The sequence below is a fragment of the Pinus tabuliformis genome, chromosome 6 (genome assembly GCF_031772625.1).
Source record: "Pinus tabuliformis cultivar Carrire ecotype Pingquan chromosome 6, CPIR1, whole genome shotgun sequence".
Classification (NCBI taxonomy): Eukaryota; Viridiplantae; Streptophyta; class Pinopsida; order Pinales; family Pinaceae; genus Pinus; species Pinus tabuliformis.
Genome location: NC_142292.1, coordinates 508,411,406 through 508,438,183, shown reverse-complemented (window position 1 = coordinate 508,438,183; position 26,778 = coordinate 508,411,406). Strand labels below are relative to the sequence as shown.

The following is a 26,778-nucleotide window of genomic DNA, read 5'->3' as shown; positions in this document are numbered from 1 at the left end:
TTTCTCTTATCTTAAGCTATTGGAAAAGTGACTTAAGTGGGCTTTTGATCTTGTGGCTAGGCCAATCATTGTGGAAAGAAAAGTGATTGTTGTCTTGCTGGTCCCTCCTTGCATTTCCCATGTCTTGCATTGCATTATTGGCATAGTTTTACTCTTGTCTCCATTTGCATCTTAAGATTACATAAAAGTACTCTTTGAAATTGTTCCTCATTGTTATTTTCTAAAGAAGTGAACCTAATTGCATATCTTGTTGTAAAAAGTTTGAATGGCTGCTAATCCTCTTGGTATAGCATAAAAGAGCATTGCTGCCAAAGAGCATAATTTTCAAGGCTATTTGCTAAAGTGACATAAGATTTCTCTCGTCCCTTATTGTTAAGATTGCTAATTGATAAAGATCATTTTATAGTATCGTTCAAGCATCATCCTTGTAGCGTTAAGGTAAAATTTCAATAATTAGTGATATTGTGGTCTTAAGGGTGATTTCATTCAAATCTTATGATTGAATAATCTCTATTGGAAGTTACCAATTTTGCTCTTTGCTTTCCATTGTCATTTAGAACACTTGTCTCATTGGGATTGTTATTTCATTGGATAAGTCTTGAATTGGTTTATTTTGAAGCATTTTAATTGGCAAATCAAGTGGTTTATTGGCACATCGCTTTAGTTGGGATTATTCTTCTAATTGTTCTCTAAGTACTTCATTTACTCTCTTTTGTTGAAAGCATTGAAACTTAAGTAATTTAACTTGACTTATTTAAAAGTCATATAATAATCTCACTTAAATCCATCACTCATATCTTGCATATCATTCTAGAATTAGAAGTGCATCTATAAAAGGTACCTTCAAGTATAAGCTTGGCTGATAGAAAGATAGGACAAACCTTTCTCACCCAACTTGCGAAGTTTAGACTCTCATTTGTGGTTAACATAAGTGACCTTGAAGTTCTCTTGTGGGCAATCCCTTGTAGGAACAGAGACACTTGGGTGGTTATAATCTCACGGGAGGTATCGTTAATGAGGCCATAACCCCCTTCTTGTGGGCTTCTCTCTACAAGCTACATTCGAGACTAACTTCAAAATAGTTGAGAGAAAGGATTCACCTAGAATAGGCATTTTAACTAAAATTAACCAAGAGCTTGCATCTCACTTAGTTTTAGGTGTTTCATGTCATATAGGATAGTTTTCATCCCAGCAACAACTGTTCATCCGATAACTTGGATTTTAATTTATATTGTGCAAGTGAATAAGTTGTAAAGGCACTGGTCTCACACTTAAAATCCTTAAATTTAATCAAGTTGTGATAAATAATCAAACTTGCCAATTATCCTTAACCAAGTTGGAAGGTCATTCAATTCCATCTCCCGAACCCATCATCTCATCCATAGGGACTACCCTCGTTAGCTTGTTGTAGGGATACAACTTAAATGGAGAGGGCCAAGATCAGAGTGGCAGCCCCTGCCCTGAGTGTTTTCGCATCCTCGTGTACAATTTGAATGACAACACCACCTACAAACTTTATAGACCATAACCATGTAGAATGACATAAGTGCACCTTGACACTGATTGAATTGACCCATACATCAATGATCACCCCTACAAATGCAGGCTCCCATAAAACCATGAGGCCTCGAGAGAGTTCACAAAGGCCCTCCAATCCTATATAAGATGAGAGTAAATCGAAGTGAAACTTCTAGGGACCAACCATGGTCCAACCAAGACAACAAGATACAGACTCAAAAGGCATAGATCTAGTATCACTTGATCGTTCACTTGATTAGATGTATACACTATGAAAATTCCTTGAAATGCAAGAACTGAAATTAATTCTCCTAACTGATTAATAGTTTATCATTTTTTTGATTAATATCGAATTAATCACACTGTGATTTCTTCACCAAATAAAATAAACGCTACAAAATAAAAACGCTGGAAACTGAGAAATACTAGCACACACATAAAAAAATGATACCGTTATTTTTGGACAAATGTCCCCAAAAAAACTCAATGTGGGAAAATTGGTGCAACAACTGAGGATTTATATTTTATTATATTTTATTCCAGGTTCTATGCACATCATACATATACATATGTATGTTCAAAACGCAACATCAATGCTTCAATCAACTATCGGGTGCCATGTCAAGTTCAACAACATCTTAAACTACAAATCAAGGTATCCAAGGATTTACATTTTCATTATTCGAAAACATTTTCCCATAGCTTTGCAATATGGAATTTCTTTCCCAAATTCTAGAAATCGATTCATCATGCCATGATACATCATTTCGGGCTTCAGAACCCATCTCCCTCTGATTTAGATCATTAGAGGCTCATCACTTGCCACAAATAGATCATCAAGATATAAAACCAAAACCATAATCAATATCAAAGCCATACCTTAGAACTCATCATCTTGACTTCATTAGATAACTATCAAATATAGACATATCAGGACTGGGGAGCTTGCTTTATGCAATTCTCTAAGCATAATTTCTTGCTAAGCCAGCATAATCAGTCTTACATAAATCAATGTTGTATCATATCAGCAAAGTCATCTCATCAGAGTTTTGAAGTCCGATCATGACCATTATCAAAGTCATCATTATCAAAGTATCAATACTTTCAACCAGGAGTCAGGTGGAGCTCATATCAAATCATGACTTCATTTCTTATTATGCCAACAAGTTGTCATCAACCATGCATTATCTCTACATCCATGTATTATCAATTTGAACTTTATCAAGTCATTCTCATAATCATAACATAAGTCATTTCTGTCACTAGGTGCAAATGCATGCATCAAGGATGAGTCATGCAGGTTCCATTTTTCACGCAGAATCACAACTATCATTACCTCAACCATTGTGCTAGGAATAAGGAGGCCAATTCAAAATCATGCTTCTAAATATTCACATAAGTCATTATGCCCACATAGCATAGACATCAGGGCAAATCAACCATCGTCATTAAACATTAGATCAAGTCCAAATTCGCTATTGTAGAGAGATATATAGTCAAAGCATATCTTAATCATCAATTCAAAATTATTGTCAAGCATCATGACAAAACATTGTTCATATATATCAGTAAGCCAAATCATGCCAAACTCTTGTAGCACAAACATAATGACATATCTCTATGTATGTCTCGGTCACCTACAAACACAAATTTAGTTTGCATGTTCATATTATGGCAAACATTCAACCTTTTCCTACTTGCAGATCTAGCCATCTGCAACACATCTGTGGAGCTGACATATTCCAGATGACCATTCGGTTTCATGCATAATTCTTCATTATGTGATCAACAATTTTACCCAACAACTTCAGAAATCAGATTATAGTGGCAAGATATGTCAGAAACATCTTGATTCAGAGTTCAAACAACTTTAGAAAGCTTCAGATGATGGTCAACTATAGTCAAACCTCTGGTCGCTCCCTTCAGGTTAGCATGAGAGCAACTTTAGCTACCTGGACGTTGTCTAGGCCTTAGGATGTGTGCGTCCAGGGACGAGATCTCCCAGATCAGTGACTGCGTCCGGAGAAGAAACCCTAATTTATGTATGGGCTTCAGATCTGAGACCCTGCTGCAGATCAATACTGTCAAATTCACATAAATCATACTTCAACAACATAGAATGCAAATAGTAGTATGAGTAAGAGTCTTGAGAAGAGATTCTCCCTCTCATTGGGAATCTACTTCATTCATCTTCATTCATATCATCAGCCTGTCTCTACTAGAGTCATGCAACAATATATCTGTTAGATCATAAACGTATATCTATTGTTAGCTACCTATACCAATAGGTTTCATATTTCATGATTGGCTATGAAAAGGTCCAAATATGCTCTGCTTTGATGAATCAAAGATCACATATTTCCAAGAGAACCCAATCTCTGCTTATAGCTTGGTAAGGACTCAAATTTTGATGGATGGTCCAACAGTCTAATCTGGATCATGTCATGTTTTAAATTTTCAGTTGTAGAATAGAGAAAGGAGTCTGTCCAAACTGTTTAATCTTGGCAGACAAGTAGTTTAGGTAGAGAAAAAAGGCTCCCAACAGCTTAATCTGGGACCTTGGAAGAAATAAGGGTAGAAGTAGATAGAAAAACAAAAGAAAAGCCAAAGAAAAGAAAAGGCAAGTAAGGGTCTGCAAGTCCAAGTGCACCCTCCAAGAAGAAATAAAAAATGCTAGGCAAATAGATGGGTAGGCAGCTGGGGTTGCAGAAGGGCCATTTCTTATCAGTTGTATGTGTGCTAACTTTGTCTACCAAAGCAAAATCAATGAATTGAGAAGTGTCATTCTTCATCAAGTTGCAGCAAGCAGGAAGCATGTCTGACCTCCCTTCCTCCCCTTTCCATTTCACTCCTAACACTCCCTCATCAGCCGAGATTCATGGAAGAGATTATGGTTTCATGGTGGTTCTTAATCTTTTTAGAAGCCACATTTCTTGTCTAAAAATCTTTTCATTTTGATCTACTCCCTAAGCTAAGTGTTTCTCAAATAAACTTAGCTTTGTCTCCCCTAATCCACTTCTTTCATCCATATTAACTCTAACTTTACTATATAAATCCCCTATATCACCTTTCCCCTACTAGTATTAACACCATGGTGTATAAACCCCAAATTTTGTTTAAATATCCCTCCCCTTGGCATTATAGCCATATGTTCTCTAAAAAAGGAATCAAAATGACATCTGGTCACTTTGATGAACCTATACCTCATCTCTCCCCCTTGTTTCAAGTCATTCCACTCATCAAACCATCATTTGCAAAGAAAACCCTATAAAAACCCCTTCTTACCCCTAAAACCCTTTGAAATTATGAAAAAACCCAAAAAACCCACTTTCGTCGCTTAACCATAGTTGGCACATATATGTGATTTTCCAAAATACATTGAAAACCTTACAAAAACCCATACCCTAAGGTTTTCCGCCGGGCGCTGCTTTCAAAAACAAATAATAAATTATACTCCGCCCGCGTCCGTATCCACCGGTCACATCGCCCTCCCGTCCACCATCGGATCGGACCCGTGGGATCCGACGGCCCTCATTGATATCGGAGCGGCCCCCACGACAGACGATTAGCGCCCGAGAAAATGACGAAGGGATACGTCATGTCGCGGCCACGCGTCACCCTCTCAGGTATCTCGGAGCGGCCTCTGACAAAACCAGGGCCGTATCGTAACCGCTCCGGGAGACCGTAACCGCTATGGCACTTAACCGTAACCGCTATGTCACTTACCGCCCGGTTCGCTGGTCCCGCGTCAGACCCACGTCATCTCCACCCTGCCATCGCATCAGTACTCTTGTCCACCCCTGTGCCAACGTGTCTGCCACCGCATCATCCCCATGGACCAATAGTAGCTCGCCACCTCACCCGATGACGTCATGCTGACGTCATCTGAGCTTGACCCCACCCTATGACGTCATGCTGACGTCATCCGAGAAAACGCGCCAAAATGCCAAAAGTCCATATTTAGGCCAATTTTTTGCGTTTTTTCGTACTTTTGCTGCCAGAACTGTTGCTTTCTCTGCATGATTGTTACGTCCAAGTTACACCACCTTTGCTGAAGCCAACTTGGAGACGTCCAGCGCGCCATTTCCACAGTCATCCGTGACCATTGCTCGCTCTTTACCAGGTATTCTCCATTAAAATCCTTCATATACCTACTCTGTCTGTGATTTCCCTCGAAAGAGCTTAAGCGACATAAAACTCTCAAAATTCACCGGTGAATCTTGATGCCTAGCCCCCATTTACAACTGTGAGCCCGAAAACCACCAACTGAGCCTTGATTTCCCGAGTTCTTATAAAAAACTGTAAACTGCTCGCGCAATCGTGAAACAGTTGGTCAATCCATCAAAAACCTGCCACAAAAGACAAAGTGAGACCAGACCTTGGTCTTATTCATAATTCAAACAGTATTTCAATTGCTGTGTGCCCACTTCACCCTCTGGTCCCTGAAATTCACACTTTCATTGCAAGTAATCACTTCTGTGTTGTTCTGCCTACTTCAACCAGTTCACCTGCAAGACAGAAGCTTAACAGACCATGGAAACTCCAATTGCACTGAACATCAAGCCTCTCAATGCCCCTCACAGGGAGTTAGAATGGAAAGCTCTGGGAGATATGGATTATCAAATGTTAGACTGGTTTCCATTAGGCTCTAAATATAATATTCAGATGCTAAATGAGTTGAAAGCCCAGCACCTTAGTGGAGCTGATATCCTAGGGATTTGGGACTCAAACTTGCCCATCTACAACCTCCCCCAGGTAAATCCTATGCCTGAATTGATCCACAGATGCCAGGAGTGCTATGATCCATGCCAAAGAGCTGTCCTCAGCTCTACAGGCTCAATTCTGTTCCATATCACCCCAGAGAGCATAAATGAGATGTTGCATTTCCACACTGCAAAACCATTGACCCCCCTCTACATGTAGAACTTGATAAAGAAGGGGAACAAGTTGTCAAATGACCAGATCATCAAAATCAACCAGCTGTTTGTGCAACCAGGCTCTGAAGCCATCAGAACTCCTCCTATTGGATATGTTTACTTAAATGAATTGGGCAGAATGCTAGTGGATTTGATCAGCTATGTCCTAGGGTTCAAGGGAATGGAAGATGTGGATGAAATCATAATGGCAATGCTGTCCATATTCTCCCCTGGAAAGCCTCCAGCTGTACATTATGACTATGCCACATATATTGCAGATAGGATCCATGACCAGCTGATGAATCTGCAAAGGGAAAGACTGTTCAGATATACTTCCTACATTTATCATCTATTCTTGTTTAATCAACCAGGCAGCTTCCTCATTCCCCTGAAACAAGTTAATGCCCAGGGAAATCCAAGGTCAGTTGTGTTTTGGACCTCTGTTTTTCATTGCACCTCTGTGTCACCATACACATACTGTGAGTTCATAGACTTATTCATACATCCAGCTATGACATTATTGTGTGGTGTTCCTCCTCCAAGGCTAACTGATGACATGAGGAGAATTCTCCATCTGAACAAAACCTACAGCATTGGTAACTGGTACTTTTACCGAGACCACACAATCATTAGAGTATATGGATGTGAGTTGAAGCCTTTTAGGCTGCCAAGGTATGTCCCCATGAGGCTTTTTGCCCTCGAATACTTCAGGCAATTTGGGAATGCCGACTACCTCCACTTCCAAAGTAAGAACAAGAAGGCACAGTTGAAGGTAAGGAGCCAGCTGGGCCCTTTCCTATATAACAAAAAAGAGGAGGGATGGAAAGAGGCAAACAGTATCCTAGAGGCCCTCAAACTGCAAACTAGCTTTGAGTGGATACCCTATGACCCCAATCATTTTGTTTCCCTCAGGAGGATAAGATACAAATTGGGTACCTATTCACATGTGAGGCAGCCTGAGATTGAGCAGTATGCCAATGCATTAAGCTGGGAAGAGGGCACCCTAGAAGAGGAAATCACTAGTGAAGAGCTGCTAGAAAGAGAGGCCAGAAATATTCAAAAGGAAACTGACTTAGAAACTTGTGGACAGGTCCCCCTCTCATACAAAAGACAACTTGGAGCAGCTGCCTCATCCTCAACCACACATCAGCAAGCTGCCATGAATACTCCACAGACAACCAGCAAAGGCAAAGAAAAGCAGGTGGAACAGCCACCTCCTATGACTGAAGAGCAAATGGAAACACTAGTGCAGCAACAAGAAGAGATGGAGCAGCAGGGAGAAGGGCAGCAGCAAGAAGAACAGCAACAACAGGAAGAACAAAGGCAGGAACAGCCTGTCCAGCAAGAGCAAACAGGGGAAGCCCCTAAATCCACTGAACAAACTGTGCCTCCAAGGCAAGAAACTTCAGCTGAGGCATCAATCCTCCAAACTCCACAAAAGGAGGATACAAGCAGGAAAAGGGACAGAGAGACTCCCCTTACAACATCAACATCTCATGGGGAGAAAAGACAAAGAATTAATCCCTTCTCAGAGGAAGAAATGCCAATAGGACAGTCTTTTGGTATGGTCCCACCCAGCAGGGAAGCATTAGCAAGTTCCTTTCAACAGGAACATGATAGAGCAATGGGAGGAGAAGTAAGTTCCTCAAATCAGCAAAGAGAAGGTGGACCCAGCATTAAACAGCAGTTCATCGACATTAAGAGGAGAAATGAGCCCATCAAGATACAGCTGTATAACCATCTGTTGAACATGGCTCCCACCAATCAACAAAGACTCATGTTTTCATATGATGTGCAGGAAGGCAAAATGATCATGAGTCATTTTATGCCAACAGCAGTGCAGCCCCAATCTGCCTCTGACTACTTGAGGACTAACCTGGAAGTCCTTGCCAAGGATATCCACCCAATGGATAAGATCGAACTGCATAAGCAAACGGGTGAGATGGTCTATGCTTCCTTGGCAGACCAAACATTGGATAACTACAGGCTACAAAATAGCCTTAACAATACAGCCTCTCAGCTAGAGTTGGAGAGAGCATCATCCCAGGCAAAGGACAACAGAATAAGGTCCTTAGAGGACATCATCATAGAGATGGGGCATGATCCCAAAGATATCAAAGGCATACAAGAGATATTAAAATTGAGGGATGCAGACATGGCAGCCTTGAGGAGAAAGATCAAACTCCCAGCCACAATTCACCCTCAAACAGATGATGTTGCCCAGCAAAGACATGATCAACAGGCCACAACCTTGTTGATATCTCTGTATAAGCAGCTAATCCAAACTCAGGAAAAGCTGGGAGAATCGGAGGCTGCAAAAACAGCACTACAGGCAGCCTTAAAACAAAGAGAAGAAGGGCATACCTCTCAGCCTCCTCCTCAAATCATAAACCTTGAGGAAGCTGCCCCAACTACTGTTCCTCCCCCCCAACAGACTGATCAAGCTGCACCACCTACTTCAGCACCTCCACCAACAGAACAGGCCCCTAGCTTGGACATGCAAAAGCTAAAAAATGAGATTCAAGCCCTGGAAGCTCAAATGGCAGAGCTGAATGAGACCAGGGATAAATTGGTCAAGGTGAATGACAGATATGATAAATCCAAGCAAGCGGTGGCAGAGAAGGGCAGGGAGGTGAAAGCCCTCAAAGACAGGATAAAAGAGCTAGAAAATGAGCTCAAATTAGATAAAGTTATAGCTGGGCTTAAGGCAATGCTATGGGCCAACATTGGCCAGTCTATTACTGACCAATGGCAGTATATAGAGACAATCCATGAGCAGCTAGAGCTCATCCCAAAAGCACAAGCTGAAATTCACAAGTCAAGGGCTGCTCTAGGCAACATGCCTGAAGTTGCCACCAGGATGATCAATGTGCTGAATAATAGAACAAGTACTCAGCTGGCAAACATGGGAATTCCCAATAGAACTGAGACCATTCAGTTGATCAAAAGGGTTCTCACATTGAGAAATTTGGTGCAGACATTGGAGAGAAGAACCCAGGACATGCAGACCGAGGTGAAAAGGTTCATGGATAAATTCCTGGCGCTGCAAAACAGAGGACTCCCTAGCTTACTGAACAGCGCAGGGAGACTGCGCATTCATGAGCAGTATGCCAAAAGAGTGAATGCATTTGCCACAAACGAAATCAATGAGAAGCCCAGCAACTCAAAAGAAACAGGGCCAGCTACAGGACAGACTATCTACAACAAGGTAGAAAGTCTATTTTTTATAATGAATGAGATCAATCACCTGTTTGAGGTGGCTCCCAATTTTTACAAGTATACAGAGGCAGAGGAGACCATGAATGCAATTCTCAAGCATCAACTCCCTACACAAGACTGGTGGACAAATACAATACAGAAAATCTTATAGACAGTGAGTCATTCACCAAATTTTGTTTTTAAAAAAAAAATATGAATTGTTATGTAAAGCACAGTTTACAAAATCAGCATGCATTAAAGATTAGAGCTGAGCCAACTCAGCAGAAATTTCGGCCAACGAAGCAAAAGTAGGAAACCATAGGTGGCAGAGCCGAGAAAATACAGCGCAGCAAACTTAAAGGCGCATTTTCCAGCATTAAAGCAAAGCGGTTCAACCGACTCACTGACCTCCAAAGGTCAAAATATCCTCTGACAGACTTAAAGAGCAGTTATACTGCATTCAAAGCTCTAATAACTTCTTTTCTACTTTTCCTGTAGGAAGTAATGAAGATATTTTCTCTCTCAGATGACTCAATGCCTGAGATATTTTGTATAAACACTTCTATAAAGTCCCCTTCGCATGAGTTTGCAAAGGTTGTTGTTGATTTCTCCTGAAGAAGTTCTTATGCCGTAATCCTTTCAGAAGGTTAATAAAGAAAGTGATGGAATTACTCGGATTTCTGAAGTGTTGAATGCGTTCTGGTGTCTGTTGAAAACTGCTGGATTCCTGTGTATTACACAATACAATAAGTCTCTATAACTCTCTCTGTTATGTATTTTTGATTTGTTAAAATCCATATATGTTTCTAATTTTTGAATATTTAGCAACAAGGAAAAAGAATAACTTTCAGGATTTATTCAAGAAATACCCTGAGTTCAATCTCTGTTGTTAATGAATGTTTTCTTCAGCTGTAATCTTGATGAGTGTAATTCTTAATTGTTGCACTTTCAGAATACATCTTTCACAGTGACCTTTGTCTCAGGAATTCAAGTTTGCTCCTGTGCAAAGTGTTTCACTTTCACATCACCAGCTTAATAGAGAATTCTTAATTGCTTTCTGTTGGCTGACATGCCTCACCATTCAAGTTAAATTTGTTTATCTGAGATACACAATCGGCCCTGCAGTTTGAACAACACCAATCCTGCATTTCAAAGCATTTCACAACTCCAGACTCCATTGCCCAATGATATATTACTCTCTAAACAATACATCTTAAGACCTGAAAGAAATCCTTCAACCAAAACATAAACCAAAACCTGAGCATAATACCTAGCCTAAAACACCATCATAACAGAGACAAATCATAAAGAGAGAGCCCTCTCTGATTACAGTTTGGCTAGAAACTGTGATCCAAAGATTGGTTAGTGGTTACCCCGGCCGTATTCCCTTGGGAGTCATGGGGAACAACTTGGGTGTTAATATCTATCATGGCTATCAGCATCATGACATCAATCTTTCATCAAAGGTTAGACTCAAAGCAGCAGATAGATATAGCATCATATCTCAAAGATTATGAACACAATAGCACTTTCTATCAAGTTACGACATCATGTTTAACCATATTTTGTCAAGACATGACCATAGTTAGTAAGATATCTACTTATCAATCTTACACTTATACCTCTAGCATCAAGATTATCATGCTCTTCATAATCAATAAGATCAAGTAAGGTCATTCAATAAAGCTTTATCAAAACAACAATTCGATCCCTTTCATGTCATTAAGAATTTTACTACAGTTGTCAAGATAAAGGTATTTTCTAAAGAAGATGATCTCTTTGATGACATCTTCCCGCAGAAAAGCACACTGAAAGACATTTTTCATATGGCTCAAATTCAATTTCCCCTAGCAGAATTCCAATAATTCAAACTCTACAGAGAGAGGAGATTGGCAAACATCCCCTTGGATAAGTTGCGCTTAGAACCAATAAGGGAGTCAACTCCCAGCATCAGTGTAAGTGGAAGCTCGGGTACAGACAAGTCCAAGTCTAAGTCTGGGAAAGAATCACCAGAATGCTCTAAACGGTCCGAGAGCGACCATAATAAAAGTGAAGGGTCAGTCAGAGATAATTCCCAATCTAAAGAGCACCCAGAGCAACAGGTTTTGACGACACCACAGGTGAAGGTTCGCCCTCCCCTCATCCAGCCACCAAAGCCAATGAGAACTAAGCTGGATAAAGAGTGGGAAACATTTAATGAATTTATTAATACTGAGGAGCAGAACACGAATACACCTATGAGTACAGTGCAGACAATGACAGATATGGTCATTGGAACAGTCAGCAATGCTCCAGAAACGGAGCATATTCCCATAACCGCATCATCTTAAATCACGCTGAAGATAGAGGAGATTCCTCCTCTAGATGTATTTTATAGTCCGCAACACAAGGCAATGGTAAGAAGACAAAGAAAGAAACAGACATTGGACAGTGTGCTCTCACCTGAGGCAGAGCAGCTAGATGTCCTTTGGCGAGACCCTACCACTAACCCTACTGAAAATTTGACTAAGTTATCCCAAATCGCAGGAGCCTATGCTTCTACTACCATTGATAAAGCGTCTGAGGTACAACTATTACTTAAGGATAGAGAGGAACAAATCCAAGTTTTGAAACAACAGCTACAGCAGGCCAGTGCCAACCGAGAAGCAGAGGAGAAATTAGGAAAATTACTACAGAATTTTCAATAGATGTAGCTGGGGTATAAGAGCAATTTGGCCGAAAAGGAAAATCAATTACAGGCCATGCTAGAAATGCATAAATATGACCCCAAAATTATAGAGTTTGTCTCAGAAGCCCTTGCCTTGAACGACCAACTCTTGCAACAGCAAGAGGCACTCTGCCAAAGAATATCGCAATGGAGCTCCCATTGCGAGATGAGCGATAAAATTACAAGTCAAGTCGTGGATTTGCGACTCGATTATGATTTGATTGATAAAAGAATTTCTGATTATTTGATTTGGCAGGAATCGGAGGAAGGAAAGAAAGCAGGCTTGCTCAAAATCAATGAAGCCCACAAAGAAATGATGTTCCATAAGTGGGATGCACAGATTAAAAAGGTAGAACAGGTAGCGGAAGAAGTAGCGACAGCGGCGAACAATGTCATTGACTGTGTCAATGAAAATCTACATAGAGCAAACCTAATATCAGAAACCGCTCCAGGATTTCTCCCAAAGGCACAACAACAACAGACAAACTAGAGACAGAAAGCTGAGGAGAAGGCAGAGTCCATTAAAAAATTAACCAAGTTGAATTGGGACACTTACTAGTAGTACTTGGTTAAACCGCACAGTCAATGCATGACTCTCAAGTGCCTTACAAATTCTACCGAGAAGATAGCGCCAGCACTTGTCGATTCTATTTTCGCAGGACAACTAAAATCGGAGGTCGGCCAACCGATGCTCCTCAAGCCGATGTTGAATTCTTGCGATCTCAGAGAACAGATACATAGATAGTTAATTTCCAGATACAGTTTTAGTTTTATTTTTCATTTATTTTTGCCTTAGATGAGGACAGTCATTTAAACCTCCTCCTATATTTTTGTAATAAACTATTATTAGTATTTAGTTAGTAGTATTTTAACCCCTCTCATGCATTTGGAGAGGGGTCTAGAAATTTGTCAAAAATGTTTCCTCAGAACATGCACTTCTGCACCCTCGGAGGAGGTTTTGATGAATGAATGGAACAAGATTTATTGATATCTGTGTTTAATGTTTGCTACTAAAATGAATTTCTGTACTCTTAGTAGATATTGAATTAGGAAGAGATAAATCTATATTGTTGAAGCTCATGAGTAGGACTTGTTATCAATGGTACTTTTATCTCTTAATGATTTCTGCTTATGTGTCAAAATAATATTTTATATTCAGTTGTTTATATATGAAAGCTTGAATGTTTGAGTTATCATTTGGCACTTTTGTATGGTGGTGACTATTCTGTTTATGCTTTAATGTATGAATGACTTATTATGCGATATGCTTCTCACAATTGTTTCGGCTAATTTTTTATACGAAACAATTCATTTTTAATGAATTCTTTTCTCATAGCAATTGAATGATCTTTATTACCAATTGTTGTTAGAAACTATTTTAGATCGCATAAGTGAAAAGTTAAATCCCGGGTTAGTTTTAGAATTAGATGTTTATGTTCATTAGAATATAATTACATGTTTTAAATTAGACTTAGATTAAAAGCATTTTATTTAGAAATCTTTAGAAAAGGAAACATCAACTCTTATCATCACACACAAATTGGGAAACAGGTCCCATTATCCCTAGTTGGACCAACCATCCCAAACGGAAAACTAGCTGCTTTCAAGGTCTGGACCGGGTGGGTATCCCCCTTGTTGTAGACCCGATTTTTGGGGCCTTCAACATATTTGGCGCTAGAAGGAGGGCCCGAACTATGAATGGCTAGTAAATCTAAATCTAAATATCATTTCGAGAGTAAATCGCCCTCAACATCTCCCCCGACTTCTCCATCATATTTCGAGTCTTTAAATCTTAAGCGAGAGTTGAGAAAACAACAACCACTGCCAGAAACCCAAACATTTCAGATAGATCTACTATCGAACCTCCTGAAGTTTAGTCTTTGATTCATAAACTTCAAAGATTTTCCATATCACCGTAAAAGTTTGAAATATCTCAAAGTAGTGTGACTTCGTAATACAATCCTTCTCATCCTCCTACCAAATTACAGAGTGAAAAGTTTGGTATCGAACCAACTGAATTACCTCTATCTAAAAGGAAAAGAGCAAGGAAGTCACCTCAAGGGTCTGATAGTGAGACTATTTCATCATCAACATCCATTCCGACTTCTCCATTGCAAAGTCAACCATCCACCCCTCCACTTCAAGTTGTTGTCCATCAGAGTACTGGAACTTTAACATCCTCATCCCTACCACAAGGAACGTCATCTACAATTTCCTCTGTTAGTAGTTCAACGATGGCTCAAAACCCATGGAATAATCTAGGGGCAGTCTCAATGCCTGCGCCCTTGAGTCAATTACCGGCCCATCCTGAAAAATGGCTGCCCAAGTTTAATCCTGAAGCAGGCATGCTAGCAAAAGAACACATAAACAACTTTATGTTATCCATAAATTTAAATGGAGTTACAAATGAAGACGATGTTGTTAGACTTTTTCCTTATACTTTACAAGCAGTAGCCGAATCTTGGTATTTTTCATTACCATCAGGGTCCATTACTAGTTGGGACATTTTCCAAGATCAATTCTTCACTAAGTTCGGCGATGATAGATCTACAGCAACATTGATCAATGATCTATCGAATCTAAAGACTAAATCAAGAGAACCTATCAAAGATTTTAACTCGCGTTTCAACAAGCTTTTGGGTAAAATTCTGACCGCTTCCAAGCCTAGCGAAGAAGTCCGAAGTGAATGGTACATATCCGCTTTACCATCGAACATCGTGATCTTTGTTGATAGAGCTTCCAAGACAACATTGGCTGAAAACATGAAGGAAGCGATAGCGGTAGAAAAACGTATCTTAGCTTTAGAAAAGAAAAACGTTGTCGATGAAAGAAAATCTAAGAAGGCTACTTTTAGAGATGATCCTAAGAAAAAGCAATCAAAAGACCCATTTGTTTTAGAAGGATTGCAGAAAGTCCTAAAAACCATGTCTAACGAAATGGTTGACATTAAAATACTAGCAGAGACTTCTGCTAAGAAACCCTACAAGCCTTATAGAAAAAATCCTTCAACTAATTCAAAGCCTCCCAATGCTATAACAAATGCAAAATCTGAAGGGGAAGAAGAGGAAGTTTCTAATGAAGAACCTATTGATGAAGATGAAGTTGTAGAGTTATAGGGAATGTGGGACTTCATTCTTCTAGATGAAGAGGATCAAGAGGCATCACCAGTCAGTACCAGAAGTAGAAATAAACTCGATCCTGCACAACCTAGTTCTAAACAGAAGAGTGCAAACTCGATATTTAAGGATAAAGTCACAGGTAAGAAATCATCACCAAAAGCGACTCAAACAAACCCAGTCCAATCCAATTCCTCAACTCCATCTAAAACACTGATTGTCTCTGATGAGATGGAGTATAATATCGTTGAAGACATGAAGAATACTAGGGCTAACATTACTTTTCACGAACTGAGCAAATTGAAGCATCAACAGAAACTACTTTTGAGAGAGTTACATGCAATATCCGTTGCACCTCTGCCTGCTGCTGTAATCTCGCAAGCTTCTCATGAGATGGAAGACCTCCAACTAATATGGCAAATAAAGTTGATCCAAATGATATTGCTTTAATTGGAGGTAGGTCAAAATCCCATACTCCCCCATTCCTTCTTACTTACGAAGTTTTCAATAAAAACTTGCATAATTGTTTAGTAGATTCAGGAGCTTCATCTAATATTTTGCCTAAAACAATATGTGCAAAGTTAAACGTCCAACCTCAACAGTACGCATAGTTCAGCTGGACCGATCGCAGGTTGAAGTAATTGGTGAACTAAATCAAGTTACCATAAGGTTGTCATCTAATCCAAAGGTATGTCAAGTTATTGATATTTTAGTTGCAGATATTCCTGAAATTTATTGTTTAATTCTTAGTAGGGATTGGTCTGAAAAGCTTCATGGATACTTTGCGACCGACTGGTCACACATGTGGCTCCCTTACAATGGTAAACCAAATCAGACAAAGGTTGAGCGAGAAAGACAACAAAAATACATAGTGACAGAATTGGAAGGAGAAAATGAACCTGTAGCATACAGCAACAATATAATTGGAAACTATTCTGTTGACTCTTTCTTAGGAAATTTTAATGCTCATACTTCGCCTTATTTATAACATTCTGTTTTGTCTCAAGTAGAAAAATTTTCTCAAACAGATAATTCTAAATGTGTCAATTTTGTAGATAGTCCTGTAAATAACTCTTTATTTTGGAAATTATTTTTTTACGGATCTAAGTCTAACGATGGATCAGGATCAAGATGTGTATTAGTTAGTTCAGAAGGGAATAAAACTATGCTAACATGTAGACTCGAGTTCGATTGCACAAACAACACTGCAGAATACGAAGCTTTAGTGCAAGGACTGTACAAGGCAATCAGACTAGATATCAAGTATCTACAAGTCTTTGGAGACTCTGAGATTGTTGTTAAACAGGTGTGAAATACTATACATTGTCTATCGGGTCATTTAAAGCGTTATCAATCTTTAGTGCAAGATTTGACTGAACATTTTATAGCATTCAATATTTCATCCATTCCCAGACACCAAAATGCTAGTGTTGACCTCCTAGCTAATGTAACTTCCAAGCTCATTCCCTCAGAAGACTATAGCCCAGACAGATTCTCAATCAAATTGATCTTTAGGCCCTCCATCCCTGATAATGCTACCAACTAGAGAATTTTTAACGATGACCCTGATATTGTAAGTTTCCTAACATCAGAAGGGTCTTACACTAATCAGATAATTGATGAGGACCAACATGACAAGTAGTTACAACAAGAGAGCACTAATAATGCCATACCAAAATTTGTAGTCAAGTTGGAAGACTTATATGATTTGAAAGACAGATTTAAAAGGTCTACCAATTCAAAACTTCAGAGTTCAACTCTGAACTATGAATTAGTAAATCTAGGAACTGATACCAAGCCACAAAATATCAACCTAGGTCTTGGCCTAGCCCTTGAAGAAAAATTAGCCTTTGTTCGACTCCTGAAACAGTATAAAAGTGTATTTGCCTGGAATTACAATGATCTTAATACTTACGACACTTCAATCATTCAACATACTATCCCAATGATAGCTGATGAAAAACCTGTCCAGCAAAAGCTGAGGAAGATCCATCCTAATCTTGAAAGTCAGATTAAATCTGAGCTCAATAAATTATTGAAAGCCAAAATTATTTTTCCTGTTCAAAATTCTAGATGGGTTTCCAACTTTGTTCCAGTCAGAAAGAAAAATGGAAACATTAGAATTTGTATTGACTTTCGAAATCTTAACAAAGCCTGCCAAAAGGATAATTTTCCCCTAACCCCCTATGGAACAAATATTGCAAGCAGTTGCAGGATCAGAATTAATTTCCTTTTTAGATGGTTTCTCCGGCTACAACCACGTTTTGGTCCATCCTGACGATCAGCTAAAAACCACATTCAGAACCAAATGGGGTACTTATGCATATCAAAAGATGCCTTTTGGGCTGATTAACGCTGGCGCCACATTTCAAAGGGCCATGGATATCGCATTTAAGGGATTAGTAAACAAATCAGTGGTGATTTACTTGAATGACATAACAGTATATTCTAAAAAACGTGGTAATCACCTCAGAGAGTTAAGCAGATATTCCAACGTTGTCAAAGGTATGGAATTTCACTTAATCCAAAAAAGTCATTTTTTGCATTAAATGAAGGAACACTTTTTGGATTTATAGTGTCAAAATATGGAATCCATATTGATCCAGATAGAATTAAGGAGATTTCCGAAATATCCTTACCACATAATAAGAAAGCCATGCAATCCTTCCTTGGCCAGATTAATTTTGTTAAAAAATTTGTTCTAGACTTGTCAAGGATTGTGTCACCATTACAAGCAATGATCAAGAAAAATTCGCACTTCAAATGGGGCCAAGCAGAGTATGAAGTGTTCAATCTGATTAAGCAAGCGATTGTTAATGCCCCATCCCTAGCAACTCCAAATTTTTGCGATCCTTTTATTTTGTATACATTTGCCTCTAAGAAGTCATATGCTGCAATACTCACTCAAGCAAATCAAGACAAGGCAGAAGCCCCAATTGCCTTCTTTAGTTCAAATTTGCAAGGGGTTGAATTAAATTATTCTGACGTTGAGAAACAAGCTTATGTTGTTTTCAAAGCAATCAAACATTTTAGACCCTTTCTTCTTAAAACCCATACACAAATCATAGTATCGTTTCCAGCAGTGAGAAATCTCTTAGTATAGAAAGACGTGGGTGAAAAGAAAGCAAATTGTGTCACTGCCCTACAAGAATATGACGTTGAGATCAAGCCAGCAAATATTGTAAAAGGTCAAGGTTTTTGCAAGATGTTGGTTGGAGCATCACTTATTTCTGAAATACCATCTCCAAATCAAGAGGTACAAATGTATGAGGTAAGCCTAAACGATATTGAATCAAGATATGCTGATATCATATTTTATCTAAAAAACAGATATGCTCCTTCAAATCTGAATTATACAAAGAAAAGAGCCCTAAGATTGAAAGCCAAGCAGTATCAACTCGTAAACACTGTGCTTTTTAGGATGAATTATGATTTTGTTCTCATTCGATGTCTTGAGAAATCTGAAGTTGAAAAGGTGTTGGAGGAACTCCATGATGGACCAACAGGTGGACGTTATGCAAGAGATGCTACAACACATAAAATTTTGTGCGCAGGATACTATTGGCCTACACTATATAAAGATGCACATGGCTATGTAAGGAAATGTCAAGTTTGTCAAACTGCTGCCAGAAGACAGAAGAAACCATCATTGCCATTGTAACCAGTCAATATCGATCAACCCTTTGATCAATGGGGATTGGATATAATAGGTGAGATCGTTCCTCACTCTTCTAAACGGCATAGGTACATCCTTACAGCTACAGATTATTTTACTAAATGGGTAGAAGCAGTTCCTGTCAAGACAGATAATGTTGAACATATTATCGATTTCATAGATCAGTTCATAATTATTAGGTTTGGTTTACCTTCTGCTTTAATGTTTAACAATGCATCATATTTTTCTGGCAATGCTATGACTGAATTTGCACTTAAAAGAGGTTTTAAGCTTAAATATTATTCCAATTATTACCCATAAGGGAACAGGTTGGCCGAATCAACGAATAAAAACTTAATCAGAATCATTAAGCGAACCATTGATCAGAATCATAAAAATTGGCACAAATCTTTGATGTATGCTCTGTGGGTAGACCCAATAACTCAAAAGGCTTCCATTGGCACTTCTCCCTTTAATTTAGTTTATGGAAGAAGTAGTTCTCCCAACTCATCTAGCAATTCCTTCTTTAGCCTTAGTTCAATTTATTAACAAAACACCAACTTCATCTTTACAACTAAGACAATTGCAGATCCTTAAACTAGAAGAGCAACGAAAACAGGCTAAAATTACACATACTCATCATCAAGCATTAGTAAAGGCTTCCTTCAGTTCAAACATGGTATCTAGGAAGGATTTTCAAATTGGAGATTTAGTTTTGAAATGGGATAAGGTTCACAAAGAAAATGCAAGCATTCTAAATTCCAACGAATGTGGCTTGGCCCATTCCAAATGGTTGAAATTATAGATCCATCAACTTTCATGTTACAAGATTTAGCAGGGAAAAGAGAATCTTTACCTGTTAATGGGCAGATCCTTAAAAAATACTTCCCATAGAAGATGACCTCTTCTATTTTTGTAAATTATTGTTTATGGCTTTATTTTGATAATAAAACAGGTTGTAAATGGTTACCTTTGGAATTCACGAAAAAGATAGGTGTTTCTTTTAAATTTTGTTTTTTGCTTGTATAAATAGAACTAATTTGGAAAATCGATCATTATTATTGAAAGATCTAGTCAAATGCTACAAGCCTGAAAATTTTACTAGTTTCATTCTTACAAATTTTGATAAAAACAACCTTTAGTGGGAATTTTTTTTATATCAGTCATGAAAAGCATCAATAACAAAACGAAGGTTCTCTGTAGAAAAGTTGTCTTCAAAAACTCTATAATTGTTATCCAAAGATATTCTTAAGCAACCAATGACTTCCTCCCCACCTAGGGAATTACGAGTTTCAAGGAGTAATCCAATGATACACTATAGACTTAAAGAATAAGAGGTCTCATCACGAGCCGACTTATCATGATCATAGATATTATAACTTGCTGACATTGCTAAAACTACATACCAAAACAGGGCAATGACTCAATATTGTTGCAATCAAAAGACAAGGGGTTTCATCACGAGCCAGCTTCTTCAGCGAAGTTATAAATCAAGTGAATGGCACTGTCATAATTTGGCTACCAAACCAAGACATTGTTCTTTAAGAATTAAAAGAAAACAAAAGCAATAAGTGTGGATATGGATTTATTTTTGAAAATTGTATATTTCTCCATGTAGGATACAGGATCATTGCTGGGTAACAGGTAACCCTGTCGAGGCTATGAACGCCTGCTGGCAGCAGAGGCTCTACCTACGACAAATGAGTACACTTAAAACTGATCTATAGAGAAGTCTTTGTTTTTATCTTTATAAACTAAGTAGTGGCTGACGTAAATACAATGACTAGCTTTGGGAAGAAAATAATCAGAGTTAGCACGGAAGGAACAAACTACCATTAACGGCTAAAAGCATGATGCACTTTATATTTTTATATTAAAGTTTGATTTTCCAGAAAACTTTTCTGTTTTGGAAGTTTTAGAAAATTCAAAAGATAATCAAAGATAACTAGTTCTTCCTAATGAATCGCCAATTGTTGTGGCCAGCAACAACCCCCCTTTTTATTTAGTATTAGTAATAAAACTAAATAAATGGGGAACCCTTCTTAAAAATAAAAAACTAGCACTTATATTTCCCTTTGAATAAAACACACTATCATAAACTTAGGAAGGACATCATATAAACAAACTTTCAAAATTGCGAAAACATGATGATGCGAGATATCGCACCTTACAGAATCATCGCACATTGCAACTTTCATATGCCACAAGTACCACCTAAGATAAAATATCCCAATCCTGTGATATGCGATAAAGCATCTTGCAAATTGCATCTCACAGTCACAAAAAAGAAATAAATGATTGTTAACGAAAAAATAAATGATTGTTAACGAAAAGGATTAATGATATGGCAATCTGCGATATTACAAAGCAAATCGCAAAATCGCTTTATCGCAGATCAACAAGGCTCATTGCTCAATGAAATATTTCTCGTAATCTGATATCGAGTTATGGGCATTAATGTTAACTTAGTGGCTTATTGATGGTCATTATGAGATAAGATTTAGATCTGATCGAAAGGTTGTTTCACGTAGGGTGATATATTTGATATGATTTTGGAATTAAGAGCTTTCCCGTCGCCTTATCTCTTACCATTATTCTTTCTTTACTTGAAAACTTGCAGGAGCGGTAAGTAGAATAATATACACAACAGTGTGCAGAACGTAATGGGAAAGAAGGGAAAAGCTCCGGTTGCTGAGGAAAAAGAGATGATGCCCTTATTCACAGACACCACCTATTCCAGAGAAGCCAGCGTATCCACTTGGGAAGGCATGTACAGTCTGCTCGAAGAAGAAAACCCAGACTTATGGAAGTTACAGTGACAGTAGACTCACGCGGGTCATCTGAAGCATCAATTACTGAACTTGCATGTTCATTTCTACACCGAATAGTGGCAAGGCCTAAGATACTTCCATATATAGACATAGTCAAGTGGGTATTGGACAATGCTGATATAACAAATAGGCAATTCAAGTCTTGGAACCAGGACCTTATTGGGTCATTCACCCCATAGGATTTAGGACTCATGTATCATCTACCAGAGCCGCAGGCAAGCTACAACAAACAGTTCGTAGAGAAGTACGCCAAAGAAAATGAAGATTTGGCCGAGTGCACCAAGAACTGGTCGGCAAAGGAAGAGCCATTGAAAAAGGACAAACATGGTATGTACAGTACTGGTTCCCTCTCCTCCTCGTATTGTTTTGCTGCTACTATGCTATGTAGGCTCTTTGGAAGTCTTGACATCAACAATTTTTCATCCGAATGGCTACCCCTATTAGATGCGGCCACTAACGCCACTATTATGGATTCGGCCCAAATATTGTCTGATAATTTAGCCTCGGCCATTTGGAACTACCGGTCTAAAATAAATCCCTCTCAGAGGATTTAACCTTCTATCTTTTTAGCTGCTTATGTTATGGATGCAATCTGTTCTGTTTACAGATTTCCTTTAATGGGTTGGAAGTGGACTATACAGAATCCCTTGCCCATTCACATTTACCATAAGGAATTGTGGGATTCCAAGTTTATCCCGTATTTTTACAGAATTTGTCATAGAGTTATGTTACCTCTTCACAGAATGTTGTATAATAAGGACACCCCAAAATTTTCCCCTGAAGCGGAAGTTGATATTCTCCCCGTCGGAAGATGGTTTGGGGAAGAGTTTTTCACTTATGTCAAAGTATTTGGAAGCATTGCTTCCCCTCATGTGCTACCCTTGTATGTTCCTGATAACTTATTGGCTCGAGAAATTTCCTACTAGACCTGCGGGGTGGGAGGAATGAGCAAATAATTGAAAGACAAGAAAAAGGTCGTCTGGCCGCAATTTCCTATGGCCTGTGGGGCCTTTTCACTGTTTGATTTAGGTCATGCATTCAAAGAAGTAGACAACACGCTGAGTCTACAACTGTTTAAATTTCCAGGGAGACAATTCGATCCCTTTGAGGTCATTAAGAATTTTACTACAACTATCAAGATAAAGGTATTTTCTAAAGAAGATGATCTCTTTGATGACATCTTCCAGCATAAAAGCACATTGAAAGACATGTTGCATATGGCTCAAATTCAATTTCTCCCAGCGGAATTCCAAGAATTCAAACTCTATAGAGAGAGGAGATTAGCAAACATCCCCTTGGATAATTTGCGCTTAGAACCAATAAGGGAGCCAACTCCCAGCGTCAGTCTAAGTGGAAGCTCAGGTACAGACAAGTCTAGGTCTAAGTCTGGGAAAGAATCACCAGAACGCTCTAAACGGTCCGAGAGCGACCATAATAAAAGTGAAGGGTCAGTCAGAGATACTGCCCACTCTAAAGAGCACCCAGAGCAACAGGTTTTGACGACACCACATGTGAAGGTTCCCTCTCCCCTCATCCAGCCACCAAAACCAGTGAGAACTAAGCTGGATAAAGAGTGGGAAACATTTAATGAATTGATTAATATTGAGGAGCAGAACACAAAGACACCTAAGAGTACAGTGCAGACAATGATAGATATGGTCATTGGAACAGTCAGCAATGCTCCAGAAACGAAGCATATTCCCATAACCCATCGTCTGAAATCATGCTGAAGATAGAGGAGATTCCTCCTCTAGATGTATTTTATAGTCCGCAGCACAAGGCAGTGGTAAGAAGACAAAGAAAGAAATGGAAATTGGACAACGTGCTCTCACCTGAGGCAGAGCAACTAGATGTCCTTTGGCGAGACCCTACCACTGACCCTACTGAAAATTTAACTAAGTTATCCCAAATCGCAGGAGCCTATGCTTCTGCTACCATTGATAAAGCGTCCGAGGTACAATTATTACTTAAGGATAGAGAGGAACAAATCCAAGTTTTGCAACAATAGCTACAGCAGGCCAGTGCCAACCGAGAAGCAGAGGAGAAATTAGAAAAATTACAACAGAATTTTCAACAGATGCAGCTGGGGTATCAGAGCAATTTGGCCGAAAAGGAAAATCAATTACAGGCCATGCTAGAAATGCATAAATATGACCCCAAAATTACAGAGTTTGTCTCAGAAGCCCTTGCCTTGAATGACCAACTCTTGTGATAGCAAGAGGCACTCTGCCAAAGAATATCGCAATGGAGCTCCCATTGTGAGATGAGCGATAAAATTACAAGTCAAGTCGCTGATTTGCAACTCGATTATGATTTGATTGATAAAAGAATTTCTGATTATTTGATTTGGCAGGAATCAGAGGAAGGAAAGAAAGCAGGCTTGCTCAAAATCAATGAAGCCCACAAAAAAATGTTGTCCCATAAGTGGGATGCACAGATTAAAATGGCAGAACAGGCAGCGAAAGAAGTAGCGATAGCGGCAAACAATGTCATTGACTGTGTCAATGAAAATCTTCATATAGCAAACTTGATATCAGAAACGCTCCGGGATTTCTCCCAAAGGCACAGCAACAACAGACAAACTGGAGACAGAAAGCTGAGGAGAAGGCAGAGTCCATTAAAAAATTAACCAAGTTGAATTGGAACACTTACTGGCAGTACTTGGTTAAACCGCACAGTCAATGCATAACTCTCAAGTGCCTTACAAATTCTGCCGAGAAGATAGCGCCAACACTTGCTGATTTTGTTTTCGCAGGACAAATAAAATCGGAGGTCGGCCAACCGACGCTCCTCAAGCCGATATTGAATGCTTGTGATCTCAGAGAACAAATACATAGATAGTTAATTTCCAGATATAGTTTTAGTTTTATTTTTTATTTATTTTTGCCTTAGATGAGGGCGGTCATTTAAACCTCCTCCTATATTTTTGTAATAAATTATTTTTAGTATTTAGTTAGTAGTATTTTAACCCCTCTCATGCATTTGGAGAGGAGTCCAGAAATTTGTCAAAAACGTTTCCTCAAAACATGCAATTCTGCACCCTCGGAGGAGGTTTTGATGAATGAATGGAATGAGATTTATTGATATCTGTGTTTAATGTATGCTACTGAAATGCATTTCTATACTCTTAGCAGATATTGAATTAGGAAGAGATAAATCTATATTGTTGAAGCTCATGAGTAGGACTTGTTACCAATGGTACTTTTATCTCTTAATGATTTCTGCTTATGTGTCAAAGTAATCTTATATATTCAATCGTTTATATATGAAAGATTGAATGTTTGAGTTATCATTTGGCACTTTTGTACGGTGGTGACTATTCTGTTTATGCTTTAATGTATGAATGACTTATTATGTGATATGCTTCTCACAATTGTTTCGGCTAATTTCTTCTACGAAACAATTCATTTTTAATGAATTCTTTTCTTGTAACAATTGAATGATCTTTATTACCAATTGCTGTTAGAAACTATTTTAGATTACATAAGTGAAAAGATAAATCTCGGGTTAGTTTTAGAATTAGATGTTTCTATTCATTAGAAGATAATTGCATGTTTTAAATTAGACTTAGATTAAAAGCATTTTATTTAGAAATCTTTAGAAAAGGAAACATCAACTCTTATCATCACACACAAATTGGGAAACAAGTCCCATTATCCCCAGTCGAACCCACCATCCCAAACGGAAAAGGCGCTGCTTTCAAGGTCCGGACCGGGTGGGTATCCCACTTGTTGTAGACCTGATTTTCGAGGCCTTCAACATACCCATAAGATACTTACATAACAACCCTTGTGGGACTCTGGACAACCCCTTAACCGAATTTGGCTTTTCGTTTGGAGTTTGACCAGCTTCCAAATTATATTATACCCCTGTTTTATGTTATCACCAAAGGCTTTCCTTTCAAAAGCCCTTGGCCCCCTTCCCTGTATTAATTGTTACTATTACGTAGTTCTTCTTCATATTTTGGAACCTATGGCTATTATTCCTTACCTAAGTTCAAGTTTATCTTCTCACTCCTTAGTCAGAGAAGAAAATACATATTTTATTGTTCTATACAGGCAACCCTTCTTAACAGGTTCATACTACACACAATCATAAAGATAGTCTCGTTTTTCCCAAATTTAGAAAGAAACATTTGTTCTTCATTCACAGTAAACAGAAAAGAAAGAAATTAATCTTTTGAGATTTTTTTTTCTTTTTTTACAACAAAGAGAATCTCATAATTTCTGGAAAAGATTTAATGCATTTATCTGCAATAGTCTAGCATTAAGAGAATTTTGAGGTTTAAAATGGGCCTCCTAGGAAAAATGTACAACCAAAATAAACTTTTTAAGAACTAATAGGATTCAATATGACGATGTCAACCAAGGGGGATGATTCACCATTTTTGGTGTAAAAAGGTAAAAATATTAAAAAAATAATAAAATAATATAACTACTTTTTCAAGTTGTGTTTTCAACATATCTCCCCAAGGTTTTACTCGAATTTTGAGCAGGAGTACTCGTCGAATGCAAAATTTAATTTCTCATCCAAGGAGTACCCACGTTGCATACTTTCGATGGACCCTGATAAACGAAAATGAGAAATACATGAAAAACGTGATTTCCATCACATTTTTCATGTATTTCTCATTTTTTGTGTAGCAGGGTCCATCAAAAGTATGAAACACTGGTACTCTTTGGATGATGAATCAAATTTTGCATCCAACAAGTGTTGTTGCACGAAATTTGAGTAAACCCATATGGAGATAAGTTGAAAAGATGAGTTGAAAAAATAGTTTTTTTTTCCCTCCAAAATTTGAGAAAAAATCATATTTGAGCTTGAAGCAGTGACGGAA

The 26,778-nt window shown here is 38.5% G+C and overlaps 1 long non-coding RNA gene across 1 annotated transcript in view; it reads left to right on the top strand.

Annotated features, from left to right (window-relative positions):
* LOC149259536 (uncharacterized) overlaps positions 1–26,778 on the top strand; it is a 122,840-nt gene that overhangs the window by 66,500 nt on the left and 29,562 nt on the right. The gene's annotated exons all lie outside the window — the stretch shown is intronic.